We start from the raw sequence: 12,700 nt of genomic DNA, 5'->3' as shown, positions 1-12,700 counted from the left end.
GGTCCAAGAAGACATGTTCATGCAATCCACTAAGAGGGCCTCTGAGCCATGGGGGCTTTTTGATCCCCTCAGCAAGTCTGACAGTTCTCCAGCATTCATAAATGATGCAGTAATCTTTGAGGCCTTCTTTAATGAAAGAATAGGGCTTTGGCCTGATGATGAGCCTTCCCCTGCTCCTAGGGAGTCCACTACAGTATCTTTTGCAGGTGAGCACCAGCACAGTCACATGTCGGCCCTCTTCCACAGTTAAGGGTTGGGATAACTCAGACTGGTGCCACAGATCCCAGACCTTTTCCACAGAGAGCCATCTCATCTCACCAACTGGAGGACGCTTGCGCACACCTGGTCCACTTGGACTACCTCCTCAGCCGTGGGGCTTTATAGGCCTCCACCTTTTCTTTTCACCTGTGTGTCCGCAAAAGTGTCTCACCTAAGCTCTGAAATTGAAAAAGACACATTGTTTGATTCTTAAGAGTACCTGCACAGAGGTGCACCTCTACTGTCTGGTTTAAAAACAGTTGAGGGACTTCCCTGGAGGTCCAATGGCTAAGACTCTGCCCTCCCAATGCAGGAGGCCCAGGTTCAATTCCTGGTCAGGGAACTAGATCCCACATGCTGCAACTAAAAAAAAAAAAAAAAAAAAATCCCGCATGCAGGAACGAAGATCCCGCGTGCCTCAACTAAGACCTGACGCAGCCAAATAAATAAATAAATATTTTAGAAATAAAGTGAAATAAAAACAATTGAATTCAGCACAAATGAAAATCACCCCAAGATGTATCCTCTTACAGATTGACCTGCCTGCTTATTTCCTGTTGTTTATATAAATAGATTATTATCACAGATTTAATACCTTTTAATAAGTATTTTAAGTTTTAAAAAATAAGCTCGTCTCTGGAAACCACTTGTCCACAACAAATGGTACAGAGGTTTGTATTGTCTAGAATTTTACAACTGGTATCCCTTGAAAGAACAATTTGCCCTTTAAGCTTTGATACTCCCCTCCCCTTCTTTCCCAGGAGTGCACCTGGGTAGGCAGGATCACCAAGGCTCAGAGGAGGCTCTTACTCAAAATCACGTTATCTGTCAAATAGCAGTGGCAATAACAATAGTGAATATGTATTGCACCTTCACTGTGCTTTGCACTATTATGAGTACTTAATCTCATTTAAGCATCATAGCAACCCACCAGTAGATGTTACTACTATCATCACCACTTAGTAGAAGGATACTGAGGTATAGAGTTGTTAAGGCAACTTTCCTAAGGTCACTCAGCTTGTGGGTAGCAGGTCTGGCCATTGGGCTAAGGCACTCTCTTTCCAGAGTCTTGCACTCTTTAAACTGCTGCACTCTATTTCCAGGGTCTTGCACTCTTTAAACTGCTGCACTCTCAAGTGCAGTGAGAGATAGGTCTTTCAGGCTGGTTCCCAAGCCCCTTATCTGCCTCCCTTTCCCATCTGAAAGAAGGAAAGAATGAAGTGAGAAAACAATTGAACTGCCCAGTCACAGTATAGGTCCAGTCCAAATGTAATGATTCTCCTTTGGTGCTGTAGTAGCCAGAGATGAAGGATAAGATAACCTAGGTGAGATGCCAGCAGGCTCAGCGGTCACAGCCTTGTGTGTTTAATTTTCTTGACCAATATAGAAAAATGTACCTTTGAAGCAGCACCAATGCCTATTCAAGAAATAAGTCACAATAGCCAGGACATGGAAGCAACGTAAGTGTCCATCAACAGATGAATGGATAAAGAAGATGTGGCACATATATACAATGGAATATTACTCAGCCATAAAAAGAAACGAGATTGAGTTATTTGTAGTGAGGTGGATGGACCTAGAGTCTGTCATACAGAGTGAAGTAAGTCAGAAAGAGAAAAACAAATACTGTATGCTAACACATACATATGGAATCTAAAAAAAAAAAAAAATGGTTCTGATGAACCTAGGGCCAGGACAGGAATAAAGACACAGACGTAGAGAATGGACTTGAGGACACGGGGAGGGGGAAGGGTAAGCTGGGATGAAGTGAGAGAGTAACATTGACATATATACACTACCAAATGTAAAGTAGATAGGTAGTTGGAAGCAGCTGCACAGCACAGGGAGATGAGCTCGGTGCTTTGTGACCACCTAGAGGGGTGGGATAGGGAGGGTGGGAGGGAGACGCAAGAGGGAGGGGATATGGGGATATAGGTATGCATATAGCTGATTCACTTTGTTATACAGCAGAAACTAACACAACATTGTAAAGCAATTATACTCCAATAAAGATGTTAAAAAAAAAAAGAAAGTCACCACCCCAGAAGTCTGGACCCCTGGGTTATTTGCAGTTCTTTTAAGATACTTTTCAGTTCTTTCAAACAGCACTTTGTGTTAAACAGTAAAAGAGGGGTTATGGCACCTAATGAGTTTGATGATTACTTGCTTGAATTGGTTTCTTTGCCTCACCAAAGACTGCAGGGGGAATGGGTGGTACTGGGCAGCGTTATGTGGCTGCCCTTACTTTGACCATTTCCACAGCAGGCCTGGCCAGCAACAAGGCCTGACTTAAGCTATGTCTAGCTCTGTCACCATGCTGAGTTGTCCCCCTTTAGCCTGATCATGGGCTTTCCCAACCAAAAATATGTACAGTTAGGCTCCTTCACTTCTGCGGGGGCCTCAGGAGAGGCAGAAAACTTCATTTGCATCAAGATGTGCTATTATATGTCAATTATCTCTCAATAAAACTAGGGAAAAAAAAGATGTGCTGGGTGCAGGGCAGCTTGCAGCTTTTCTCTTTCTCTCTCACTAACCTCCACTTTATAGAAATTATGGAATATTTAAAACATACAGAAACTTACAGATATTGTCAAGATCTAAGCAATATTGCCATTTGATATATTGACTACTTCCTTTCATTGTTTTTGGACCAAAAATTATGGCTAAACCAGTGTCTGAGATGCTTTTCAACTCTTCAACTCTTTAAAAAGCAATTACTTGAATTCCCTGGTGGTCCAGTGGTTAAGACTCTTCACTTCCACTGCAGGGGGGCACAAGTTCAATCCCTGGTGGGGGAACTAAGATCCCACATGCCCCGTGGTGCAGCCAAAAAAAAAAAGCAATTACTATAATACAATTTTTTTTTTTTTTAATTTTTGGCTGTGTTGGGTCTTTCTTTTTGCACGCAGGCTTTCTCTAGTTGCGGCGAGCAGGGCTACTCTTCATTGCGGTGCGTGGGCTTCTCATTGCGGTGGTTTCTCTTGTTGCGTGGAGCACGGGCTCTAGGCATGTGGACTTCAGTAGTTGCAGCATGCAGGCTCAGCAGTTGTGGCACGCGGGCTTAGTTGCTCTGCAACGTGTGGGATCTTCCCAGACCAGGGATCGAACTGGTGTCTCCTGCATTGGCAGGCAGATTTTTAACCACTGCGCCACCAGGGAAGTCCTACAATACAATTTTTGAATGATGAAATATTACAAAATTTGAGAAAAATTTTGAAGACAATATGTACATACAGTCAGTGTGGAGTAATGAAGTCTTGAGAGCAGAAAAGTAACAAAATGTGTAGTCCATTTACATAGTTTTTTTAAGAATATTGCTTCCTGTAGTATAGCTTGTGTGGGTAGGTGTGTGCTATCTTGATCCAGTTTTGAGGCCCTAGCTAGAAGCTGGTCAGTTCCTCTTCTTGAACAGCCTGTTAAATCCATACCACCAAACACCACCCTTACTGGGCTCTCACACTCTGGGGCCATCATATGCTCACCCTAATTGCCCCAGGACTAGATATCAGACAACCAGGGACAGCCCCTGTGCCCCAGAACCTTCTGAAATTATTCAAATTAGCCAGTCCTACACCTGTTTGCTCTCTTTCCTTCCAGCAAAACCACAATAAAGATGCTTGCCCATAGTTCCCCCTTGCTCTGCTGTGAGACTGACCTGGTACTTCCCTTGAGTGGCCAAGGGTGGCATGCTCTGTTCTCCCCCGAGAGCTGTGAGTACAAAACACTGTAAAACTCTTTCCGTTTTTTTTTTTCTCTTGATCTGCATCTGACGGAGCCATGCCTCATCTGAGGTAATATGGTTAAAACAATTCCTTCCCACTGTACCTTCTAGTTCAAAACCATCATGGCTGTGTAGGTGGGAGGGAGCCTGGCACTAAATTCCACGCATCTGTGCCCCAGTGCCCCTGAATACTAGCACCTTCTAGGGAGCAGCCCCTCCTGCCTCTGGTTCTTCACAGCAGAGTTTGTGCTCCCCAAGGGCCAATGGGCAAGGAGGCCAGGAATGGCCAGTGATTCTTTTTTTTTTTTTAAATAAATTTATTTATTTATTTAGCTATTTTTGGCTGCATTGGGTCTTTTTTTTTAAATTCATAACAGAAAATATTTATTCAATATTAAGCACAATGATATTTAGTACAAGTGAATGCTGGTACAAACTTTTTTTTTTTTAGTCTTGATATTTCAGCTTATCTTTTTTTTTTAACATCTTTATTAGAGTATAATTGCTTTACAATGGTGTGTTAGTTTCTGCTGTACAACAAAGTGAATCAGCTATACGAATACATATATCCCCATATCTCCTCCCTCTTGCGTCTCCCTCCCACCCCTCTAGGTGGTCACAAAGCACCGAGATGATCTTGCGTTGGGTCCTCGTTGCTGCAGGCGGGCTTTCTCTAGCTGCGGCTAGTGGGGGCTACTCTTTGTGGCAGTACGCGGACCTCTCATTGCAGTGGCTTCTCTTTGTTGCGGAGCACAGGCTCTAGGTGTGCACGGGCTTCAGTAGTTGTGGCACGTGGGCTCAGTAGTTGTGGCTCGTGGGCTCTAGAGCACAGGCTCAGCTGTTGTGGCGCACGGGCTTAGTTGCTCCGCGGCATGTGGGATCTTCCCAGACCAGGGCTCGAACCTGTGTCCCCTGCATTGGCAGGTGGATTCTTAACCACTGCGCCACCAGGGAAGTCCCTTGGCCAGTGATTCTTGAGCCTCACTCCATGTGGGAAAGAGGTTAGGATAGGACAGAAGTGTGGGCCCAGGCCACGTGGGTTGCAATCCTCCTCCTGAGAGCTCGCTAAATGCTAAGCATTTTCATTACCTATGTTTTTGTCGGAAGTTTGCTTTTCTATCACTTGGGAGTTATTAAGCAGCAATGTGTCCTAACATTTTCATTTTGACCACTTTATTTATGAAAAGATAAACCCCAAGTTTTATCCTGGGAAAATGGAACAAATTTGAGATCTTTATCCTCATAACAGGAGTGCTCAGTAATGTTGACTTTGAAAGTTTCTGACCTACAACAGATGAAAAAGGGGGATTGGGGTTTGTAAGTTAACAATCAGTTGACTAAAGTAGTTTGATGTGTGGGTGGTAATGAGAGACACAGAGGAAAAAAAGAGAGAGAGAGAGAAGGAAAGGATGGGATTTATTCCTCTTCTGTATAGTGAAAGAGAAACCAAAACTTTCCTGCATCAGACAGCTTCATATCAGGAAGCATTAAAACTACCTAAACTCTTGCCCTTGTCAGGGCATCCCAAGAGGCAGCCCACATCGGGTGCTATAAAGGAACCAGGGCGACTTCCCTGGTGGCACAGTGGTTAAGAATCCGCCTGCCAATGCAGGGGACACGGGTTCGAGCCCTGGTCCAGGAAGATCCCACATGCCGTGGAGCAAGTAAGCCGGTGCGCCACAACTACTGAGCCTGCGCTCCAGAGCCCGCAAGCCACAACGACTGAGCCCGAGAGCCACAAATACTGAAGCCCGCGTACCTAGAGCCTGTGCTCCGCCAGAAGGCACCGCAATGAGAAGACCGCGCACCACAACGAAGAGTAGTTCCCACTCTCTGCAACTAGAGGAAAGCCCGCACGCAGCAACCAAGACCCAACACAGCCAAAAATAAATAAATAAAATAAATTAATTAAAAAACAAAAACAAAAAACTATGGTCCCTCCTCATGCATTCTTAACTGAATGGATCAACTTAACCACAGATAATTTAGCACTCCAATGGCCATTAAGAGAAACTTCTGACCTCCCCAAACTTGTTTTTCTCAGAATCAAATTAGAAGACTGTGGCTCTAAAATTAAACCGATTGAATGGGATGCATATTTTAATTGGTACCTGGAGGCTTCCAAATGTATCCAACATTCTAAAATTGCCTGTTTACAACATACCATTTCGAAATTAACCAAGGTGAAAAAACAATTGAAAGAGGACCATAAAAATCTTCTGAGGCCTCTTTCCCCCCTTCCCCCATCCTCTTTGTCTCTAGAGCCAGCTTCCTCTTTCCCTTCTGTACTGTCCGGAACTCCTCTATACACTCCACTTCCTCATCCTAATCCCATCACTGAACTTTCCTTTTCCTCTGAACCTCTCCATGTCTCCTCCTCTCCTGAACCTATTAAAATCTGCGCCTCTTAAATCAGACCCTCTGAAGATCCAAATGCTAAGCCTCTACTAACACAACATTCTAAAGCAACCATACTCCAATAAAAATTAATTTAAAAAATGCTTTAATTAAAAAAATGCTCAGTCTCTAATTTCTTATGTTCACTGCACTGAAGCTGAACTATGAGCCATAGTCAAAGATTTTCCCGAAGTAACTGAGGATCCCCAGAGATTTGCTGAGGAATTTAATATAGCCATTCAAACTTATCAACTGGGCTTCTCTGACTTACATCAACTAATTCATATCCTTATCAGTAAAGGCCAGGCCCACACTGAATGAAAACTGCCAATTGAGATGATCCTGAGAAATCTTTAGAATTACAACCTGGGGACAAAGAAACCCCTGTTGCCTTATTATCAGGCTCATGGAATCACCGAGTGACACCATTTGGCAATTCTTAGGACTTTCCCAAAACCAGCTGATCAGAATAAGATTCAAGCTTGTATCCACAAGCCCAATGAGCTCATGCATGATTATTACAGCCAGCTCCAAATCGTCTTTAAAGAAAATTCTGGTCTTCCTTTGGATGCTGAATCTACTTGAGTTGCCTTTAAATCTATGTTCATTTAACAGGCTGAACTGATATCTTTCTCTTCTAGTTAAAAGGACCAGGATATAATGGGAAATTATGTCCACTATAGATTTAGTTAGTTTAGAAAACCAACTCACCCAAACCCTAGATGATTCAACTTAAAGGAAGACTACTAAAATCCTTAATCTTCAATTCCAAAATCGGAGGCCTCTAAACAAAACCAAAACCCTTCTGGTCTCCATCATAATTTCTAAAAGCTAGGATACTGGAAAAATTACTGCTACAAGTTTCAGTACCCCAAGCACCTTCAATCCTCTAACCAGCCTTACCAATGTTCTCCTCATCCCCAAGGACTCTGAGGAACTACAGGGGATTTCCTCAGTTCTTTCTCTTCATTGACTCGAAGAAACTATTCTTTAGATTGGGAACGAATCTCTTTCTGTCCTTTTTGCACCAAAGCTACACTCTTGGTGCTCAGCCCCACTACCATTAAAAAGACCCTGCCTCCGAGTACTAAAATGCTTCAAATAGTGGGGGTCTCTAACAAACCTCAACGGGTTTTTTTCTCTAAAACTATCCCCTTTTGCTTAGGCCCTCTAAGAGATACTCACCGTTTTTTCCTTTGTTCCTCCACCTCTATTTATTTATTGACCCAAGATATCTTAGAAAAATAACATGCTGGAATTTCTTTCTCCCAAAAGGGAGAAACAATTCTAGAATTTGAGAGCAGCAACCAAAATAGCCAATTAGGTGAATCAAATGGCCCTTCAACAGCTTTTTTTTTTCCTCCATCTCTGACACTGGAGCTAATTCCAAAAACACTAATCATTTGTCCCTATTCGGTCAGCTACCACTCTCCTTATGGGCAAAATCCTCAACTGATATTTGCAGTACCCACATGCACCTCCTATTAAGATCCAAATAAGTCCCTCAAAACTTCTCCACAGGATTAATCAATACCCCAAAATAAAGAGGCCCCTCAAGGCATTAAGCCAATAACATAAGGCCCAGGGCCTTATTACCCCCTGCACCAGTCAGTGCAACACTCTCATTTTACCTGTGAAGGAACCAAATAGTTGTGGATGGAGGCTTGTCTAGGACCTGCGAGCCATAAACAGTGTTGTCATCCCTCAACACCCTGTTGCCCCAACCCTTACGCTTCATTAGGCTCCATCCCTACTGAGAGCAAATTTTTTGGTGTGATTTAATTTCTGTAGTGCCTTTTTAAAGTATCCCAGTACATAAGTCAATATAGTATCTTTCTGTCTTTACTTGGGAAGGCCAGCAATATACCTTTATAGGAATGCCCCAGGGTTTCACTGAAAGCCCTTCTTATTTCTCACAAACTTCATTTATTTATTTATTTTTTGCCACACCAGGCAGCTTGCGGGATCTTAGTTCCCCCACAAGGGATGGAACCCGTGCCCCCTGCAGTGGAAGCGCAGAGTCCTAATCACTGGACCACCGGGGAATTCCCCTCACAAAATTTAAATGCTGATCTGGGACTTCCCTGGTGGCTCAGTGGTTAAGAATCTGCCTGCCAATGCACGGGACACGGGTTCAAGCCCTGGGCTGGGAAGATCCCGCATACCGCGGAGCAACTAAGCCCGTACGCCACAACTACTGAGCCTGCGCTCTACAGCCCGCGAGCCACAACTGCTGAAGCCTGCACACCTAGAGCCCGTGTTCCACAGCAAGAGAAGCCACTGCAAGGAGAAGCCTGCCCACCACAACGAAGAGTAGCCCCCGCTCATTGCAACTAGAGAAAGCCCACGCACAGCAATGAAGACCCAACACAGCCAAACAAAAAAACAAAAAAAAGGCAGATCTAGATGATATCAAGTTCTCTGGAGGCTCCACTTTAATAGAATGTGTGGATGACTTACTTCTCTGCTCCCCCTCCTAAGCCTCCTCACAAGAGGAAAACACCCATTTGCTGAAACTCCTAGCCAAAAAGGGACGTAAAGTCTCTAAAGAAAAAATTACAATTTGTTCAAATTCAAGTTTGATATTTAGGCCATGTTTTCTCAGAACAAGGACTGCATCTAGATCCAGACAGACTTCATGGAATCTTGAACTTCCCAAAGCCCCAAATCAAATGCAAACTGCAATGTTTTCTTGGATTGGCAGGCTATTTTCTCAACTGGATTCCCCCAAATTTCCCTTACAGCCCAACCTTTATATTCCTTGTTAAAAACTACTAAACCTGACTCTTATCACCTGGGAAGATTCAGGTGACAGGACTTTCCAAATCTTAAAGGAAAATTTAATACCTTCCCCTGTCCTTGGACACCCCAATTATCAACTTCTTCTCTTCCTTTTTGTGTATGAAAAAAGAAGGGAATGCCCTTGGGGTACTCACCCAAAAGTATGGGATGACCACTGACCCATAGGGTATTACAGCCAACAACTAGAGCCTGGAACCTGGGGATACCTCCTAATCTCCACCTCAGAGCTGTACCTGCTACTGCCCTCTTTGTAAAGACTGAAGAAATAGTCATGGGATCCTCTCTAACCATCTTTGTGCCACATGCTGTTGAAGCTCTTAACCCTCATCATAATCAACATTTTTCAGTAAGCCATCTCACTTCCTATGAAATTCTCCTGTTAACTGCCCCTTAAATCACTTTTCCTACTCTAATAACCTTAACCCTGCTACTCTTCTCCCCTCTTTTACAGATGACACACCCCCACACACACACCGTGACTGCTTATAGGAAATGCCCTTAGATAATGTTGACCTCTCATGGTTCACTGATGGTTCTTATTTAAAAGATGAACATGGTAACTATCATGCTGGATATGCAATGTCAACTCTTCCTTAAGTAACTGAAGTGACACCTTTGCCTTTGACTACTTTGGCCCAATAAGCCAAACTATGTGCACTCACATGGGCCTGTATCTTAGTCAAGGGCAAAACTGCCAACATTTACACTGACAGTAGCTATGCCTTTGGCGTGGCTCACGATTTGGGAACGTTATAGAAACAACATGGCTTCCTTACTTCCAGCAGAGATCAAATTAAAAACAGCCTTTATGTTCAGGAATTATTAGAAGCCATATTCTTACCTGCTGCTTTGTCTATTATTAAGGTTCTGAGGCATGCTACGCTTCTTTAGAAGCTAAAGGAAATCACCTTGTTGATATTTCCGCAAAAAAAAAAAACTACCCTTTTGGGACTTCCCTGGCGGTTCAGTGGTTAAGGCTCTGCGCTTCCAATGCAGGGGGCTTGGGTTCGATTCCTGGTCGGGGAACTAAGATCCTGAATGCTGCACAGCGTGGCCAAAAAAAAAAAAAAAAAATGCTGCCCTCAAAGGGTCATGGTCCAAAGGAATTTGGACCCTTCTGATTGTTGGATCTGTCATCAGAAAACCCAATCTGTCCATGACAGCCATGACCCTTTAGTCTTCATCTCCACTGTGACAACTAACTATAGCCACACCCCTTTGGATATTTTTCATCAGGTCAGAACTTCTACAACCAGATTTTCCTGTACTTTGCTTTGACCTCTTCCGTGTCATAACTCTCAATGCAGCTAACCATACCTATTCCACCTGTACAGTTCTCACCACTAGGTTAGGTCTGCTTGCCATGGCAAAACAACTCCCTTCTGTATGGCCTTTGAGAACAAAGTCCACAGAACATGATGGTTTCTCCCTAACTGTTCACCAAACACCACTGACCTACTGAAAGGGCCAATAGAATAATCCCAATTAATGGCACTATTAATAATCAAACCCTAGCAGGAGTCTTACATGCACCACCTGATCTTATCTTTGTAACAAACGGGCCTCCTGATGGGCTTATGAATGTTTAGACAGTTGGCAGATTGGAGGCCAATGCTAGTTACTAGGATTTCTAACTGTCCCCTTGGACATTCATAATAAATCTGAAGTCTCCCATTGTTCCTGTCATTCATCTTCTCCATTAAACCTTCATTGCCACCTTAAATGGGAATTCCCAGGAGGTATACATGACTCTAGATTTGCTTTCATTGGAAGGGCACTTATTCATGCCAATGAACAAATGATTAGAAATCTCTCTGGAGGAACTTCCCTGGCAGTTCAGTAGTTAAGGGAACTAAGATCCCACATGCTGCACAGCATGGCCAAAAAAAAAAAAGAAAAAAAAAAGAAGTCTCTCTGGAATTGGGAAAACTTGCTGATTCTACCAATAAGGCAATAGCAGTCCAACAACAATTACTTGACTCATTGGCCAGAGTAGTTTTGGATAATCGCTTAAATCTTAATTACCCAGCATTTGTGTGATTGCAAACATCACCTACTGTGCATGGATAAATTCCTCTGGAGAAGTAGAAACCCCATAGGCATACCTTAGATATATTTTGGGTTTGGTTCTAGACCACCGTAAGAATGAGAATATTGCAATAAAACAAGTTACATAAATTTTGATTTCCCAGTGCATATAAAAGTTATGTTTACACTATACTGTAGTATATGTTCGGTGTACAATGGCATCATGTCTAAAAAACAATGTACATACCTTAATTAAAAAACACTTTATTGTAAAAGAATGTTAACCATCATCTGAGCCTTCGGCGAGTCATAATCTTTTTGCTGGTGGAAGGTTTGAAATATTGTGAGAATTACCGAAATGTGACATAGAGACACAAAATGAGCACATGCTGTCAGAAAAATGGTGCCAATAGACTTGCTCAATGCAGAGTTGCCATAAACCTTCAATTTGTAAAAAAAAAAAACCCTCTATATCTACGAAGCACAATAAAGTGAAGTGCAGTAAAACGAGGTATGCCTGTACATAAAATTAGGGAACAAGCATATTGGCTACAACAAATTTCACTGACAATCCATGATCCTTTGATTTGCTTTTGGCTTAAAATCCCAACTTTTAGTGGTCTTTTATTGATATAGAAATATTCAGTAATTTGTACAATATTTAAAAAATTATTTTTATCAGTTTCTAAGTTACTGTGTAAGATTTAGCTTAATGTACCAGTTAATGGTCTATCAGAAGATTATATTCTTCTGCCTGGAAGTCTTCATTTAAAAAAAGGAGATTTTTTGCGGGGGAACTTCCCTGGTGTGCAGTGGTTGACTCTGCACTCCCAATGCAGGGGATCCAGGTTTGATCCCTGGTCAGGGAACTAGATCCCACATGCATGCTGTAACTAAGAGTTTGCATGCCACAATTCTAAGGAGCCCACATGCCACAACTAAGGAGGCTGCCTGCTGCAACTAAGACCCAGCGCAACCAAAATAAATATTTTTAAAAAAGGAAAGGGGCTTCCCTGGTGGTGCAGTGGTTAAGAATCTGCCTGCCAGTGTAAGGGACATGGGTTCGAGCCCTGGTCCGGGAAGATCCCACATGCCACGGAGCAACTAAGCCCGTGTGCCACAACTACTGAACTCTGCGCTCTAGAGCCCGTGAGCCACAACTACTGAGCCCACGTGCCACAACTACTGAAGCCCACGCATCTAGAGCCTGTGCTCTGCAACAAGAGAAGCCACTGCAATGAGAAGCCCGTGCACTGCAACGAAGAGTAGCCTCTGCTCACTGCAACTAAAGAAAGCCTGCGCACAGCAATGAAGACCCAACACAGCCAAAAATAAATAAATAAAATAAATTTATTTAAAAAAAGGAGATTTTTTGATGTTTTATAATACAATAATATCAAAACAAAACTCATTAAAAAAACTTGTTTTATTACGGAAAATTTCAAAAATACAGAAAAATAAAGAGAATAGTATAATTTTAAAAAAAAAAGAGGG

The 12,700-nt window shown here is 42.8% G+C and overlaps 1 protein-coding gene across 2 annotated transcripts in view; it reads left to right on the top strand.

The window, feature by feature from the left end:
* The window catches only part of LOC309643137 (uncharacterized protein), a 135,890-nt gene that overhangs the window by 12,958 nt on the left and 110,232 nt on the right, over positions 1–12,700 (top strand). The gene's annotated exons all lie outside the window — the stretch shown is intronic.

The sequence above is a fragment of the Balaenoptera physalus genome (assembly GCF_965194825.1).
Source record: "Balaenoptera physalus genome assembly, chromosome: 14".
NCBI classification, from domain to species: Eukaryota; Metazoa; Chordata; class Mammalia; order Artiodactyla; family Balaenopteridae; genus Balaenoptera; species Balaenoptera physalus.
This window is presented reverse-complemented; position numbering and strand designations above follow the sequence as displayed.